This window comes from Arachis duranensis, chromosome 9, assembly GCF_000817695.3.
Source record: "Arachis duranensis cultivar V14167 chromosome 9, aradu.V14167.gnm2.J7QH, whole genome shotgun sequence".
Taxonomy (NCBI): Eukaryota; Viridiplantae; Streptophyta; class Magnoliopsida; order Fabales; family Fabaceae; genus Arachis; species Arachis duranensis.
The window spans coordinates 18054715-18058969 of record NC_029780.3 but is presented as its reverse complement, the minus strand read 5'-3'; positions in this window follow the sequence as shown (position 1 = coordinate 18058969).

Here is a 4255-nt window from a genome sequence, read left to right as displayed (position 1 = left end):
TGTCGTAATCTCTGATTAACCTTGGCTTTACGACGCGAGGTAAGGCTTAGGCTAATTAGGGTGTTACATTTAGTGGTATCAGAGCGGTTCGTCCTCGTGAGCCTGAGGGAGGGACCGATTGTGCTTCATTGCATTCTCTGTGTGTCTTTTCTTTGATGCTATTAGGTTATCTGTTTGATATATGCATAGCATGCTTGTTTGTGAGTGCCTGTTTGGGTTAATTGAAGCACTATACTTTTGATATTGAGACTGATCACCTTGATATCTATTGTTTGGTGTGGACAGGAATCCTACATGGCTACTCACGGGCGAGGTCGAACGCGTACGCGAGGAAGTAGGAATGAGCAACCAGCTGACAATCACGCCGAATTCATGGCGGCGATGGCGAATCTCGCTAACACCATGGAAGCCAATGCTGCTACGACTCTGCAAGCAGTGCAGAGATTGGGCCAACCGACTGGGAATGGCAACGGAAATGGGAATGGCGAAGGGAATACCAATGATAATGCTGAAGGTAACGGCGATAACACAGGAGAAGTTCCGATGACCCTGGCGACGTTCCTCAAGGTTCATCCGCCCACTTTCTGAGGATCCACAGATCCTATTAAAGCGGACCACTGGTTCCAGGCTATAGAGCGTGCTTTACAGGCGCAGCATGTTCCTCTCAATCAATATGTAGAGTTTGCCGCTTATCAGCTAGCGGGAGAGGCCCAGCCCTGGTGGCAAGCTGAGTGTCGTTTGCTACAGCTTCAGAACGCCGACATTCCATGGGAGGTGTTCCAAATGGCTTTCTATAAGAAATACTTTCCTGAGTCTGCAAGGGAAGCAAAGGAGATGGAGCTAATGCAGCTGAAGCAAGGTTCCATGTCTGTGGCAGAGTACACCAACAAGTTCGAAGAGCTTTGTAGGTTTTCTCGGGTATGTCAGGGTGACCCGGAGACTTTCGAGAGTTGGAGGTGCATTAAGTACCAAAGGGGCTTGAAGGACAACATTATGACTGCTGTGGCTCCTATGGAGATCCGTGTCTTCTCCGACTTGGTGAACAAAGCAAGGGTAGTGGAGGAGTATGCCAAGACAGTGGCGGCATCTAAGGACACTCATGGAGGGACCTCTAGTCGTGGGCGTGGCAAGTATTTTCATCCTAGAGGACAAAGCTTCAAAAGAGGGGGATATACTCCTCAAGGCCAAGGGGGCTTCAGAAAGAACAATCAGAATCAGTTTCAGTATGCTAAAGGAAGAGGAAATTAGAGTAAGAGTTATCCGGATTTAGCTTGTGATCGTTGTGGACGTTTTCACCCTTATGACTCATGTAAGATTGGTTTAGGTGGTTGCTTCAAGTGTGGGTTACCTGGCCACATTGCGAGGGATTGCCCTCGTGGGAGGAATCAGAATGCGGGCCAGAGTTAGCATCAAGGTCGAGTCTTTGCTGTGAATGCCAAGGATGCTTCCAAGGCGGATCCTTTGATGAAAGGTATATGTCTAATTGGTGATAAATCCTCAGTTGCATTATATGATACTGGAGCTTTGCATTCGTTTATTTCATTTGCTAAAGTTGAGGAATTAGGCTTGAAAGTATCAGAGTTACCTTTTGATCTACATGTACATACTCCGCATCAAACAATTATGACTAGGTCAAGCTGTAGACAAGTAGGTTTCAAGCTTGAGGGTAGAGACTTTGTACACGATTTGATCTGTTTACCAATGGTGGGGCTGGAGATGATTTTGGGGTTTGATTGGTTGTCGAAGAACCGGATTTTGTTGGATTGCTTTGAACGGACAATTCGATTTATGCCTGAAGGAGAAAATGGAGCAGTGGTAGCTACAGGGTATTACCTGAACTCTGTAATGGTGCATTATAGTGGGGAGGAGTGTCAGGGTTATATTCTATTGGCTGCCAATGCGTTGGGCGATGCCCAGAACATAGATCAAATTCCGGTGGTTAGAGATTTTCCAGAAGTGTTCCCGGAAGATATCCCTGAGTTCCCACCTCAAAGGGAAATTGAGTTTGCGATTGAATTGGTGCCGGGAGCCGGACCAGTATCGATTGCACCGTATAGAATGGCTCCTATAGAGCTGGCAGAGCTAAAGACTCAGTTGGAAGAGCTTCTGAATAAGAGGTTCATTCGACCAAGTGTATCACCGTGGGGAGCGCCAGTTTTATTGGTGAAGAAGAAAGATGGAGGGATGCGTTTGTGTGTGGATTATCGACAGTTAAATAAAGTGACAGTGAAGAACAAGTACCCGCTGCCAAGGATAGATGACTTGATGGATCAATTGCAAGGAGCTGGAGTGTTTTCCAAGATTGATTTGAGATCCGGTTACCACCAGATAAGAGTGAAGGAAGATGATATCCCTAAGACTGCGTTTAGAACACGCTATAGACACTACGAGTTTGCGGTAATGTCCTTTGGATTAACGAATGCACCTGCTGTTTTCATGGATTACATGAACAGAGTGTTTCGTCCCTTTTTAGACAAATTCGTGGTGGTTTTCATAGATGACATCTTAGTTTACTCTAAGACGGTAAAGGAGCATGAGGAACACTTGAGGATTGTACTGCAAATCTTAAAGGAGCGAAAGTTGTACGCTAAGTTGTCAAAGTGCGAGTTCTGGAAGGAGGAAGTAAAGTTCTTAGGCCACGTGGTGAGTAAGGGAGGAATAGCTGTAGATCCTTCTAAGGTAGAAGCGGTGATGGAATGGGAAAGACCGACGACTGTGACGGAAGTCAGAAGCTTTTTGGGTTTAGCCGGATATTACCGGAGATTTATTGAAGGATTTTCCCGGATTGCGCTACCAATGACAAAGTTGACAAGGAAAGAAGTGCCGTTCGAGTGGACGTCGGAGTGTGAAGAAAGTTTTCAAACGTTAAAGCAGAGATTAACTTCAGCACCTGTTCTAATCCTACCGGAACCGCGTGAACCGTTTGAGGTATATTGTGATGCTTCTTTGAAGGGTTTGGGTTGCGTGTTGATGCAACACCGGAATGTGGTGGCTTACGCATCGCGTCAGCTGAGACCGCATGAGGTGAATTACCCCACTCATGACTTGGAATTAGCGGCGATTGTGTTTGCATTGAAGATTTGGAGACACCACTTATACGGAGTAAGGTTTAGCGTCTTTTCTGATCATAAGAGTCTCAAGTACATCTTTGATCAGAAAGAGCTAAATATGCGCCAGAGAAGGTGGATGGAGTTGCTTAAAGATTATGATTTTGAGTTGAGTTATCACCCTAGAAAGGCGAACGTGGTAGCAGACGCTTTGAGTCGGAAATCTTTAACAATTGCTTGGATGAGAATCAAGGAAGAAGAACTAGTGGATAAGTTTGTAGATCTTAAGCTGGATATTAGTGAAGTTGCCGGAAGAGCTTGTTTGAACCAGTTACAGATTTCAAGCACATTTAAATCAGAAATACAAAGGGCTCAGCAAGATGAGCAGAAGTTTCAGCAATTGTTTCAACTAGTTGGTGATAAGAGACACGAAGAATTCACTAAGGATGATGAAGGGTTATGGAGATATAAGGGAAGGATTTGCATACCAGATGTTGGGAGTTTGAGGCAAGACTTGCTGTTGGAGGCTCACAACAGTGGGTTTTCTATTCATCCCGGGAGCACGAAGATGTATTATGACTTGAAGAAGATGTTCTGGTGGCCGGGGATGAAGGGTGACGTAGCTACAGTGGTATCCAAATGTTTGACCTGCCAGAAAGTGAAGATAGAGCATCAAAAACCATCAGGAATGCTACAACCACTTGAGATTCCACAGTGGAAGTGGGAAGGAATTTCTATGGATTTTGTGACCGGTTTACCGAGGACTAGGTCGGGGTTTGATGCGATTTGGGTGATCGTAGATCGCTTAACCAAATCTGCTCATTTTCTGCCTATCCGACTAAACTGTTCTATGGAAGAGTTGGCAAGATTATACATCAAGGAGATAGTGAGGTTGCATGGTGTGCCGTCAAGCATAGTATCGGACCGTGATCCCCGATTCACATCAAGGTTTTGGGGAGCTTTCCAAAGAGCTTTCGGTACGAAGCTATGTCTTAGTACGGCGTATCATCCACAAACAGATGGACAATCGGAAAGGACTATTCAAACGCTGGAAGATATGCTGAGAGCATGTGTGTTGGATCAACCTGGGAGTTGGGATCGTTACATGCCATTGGTGGAGTTCGCATATAACAACAGCTTTCATGCAAGCATTGGGATGGCTCCGTATGAGGCTTTGTATGGACGAAAGTGTCAGTCTCCACTTTGTT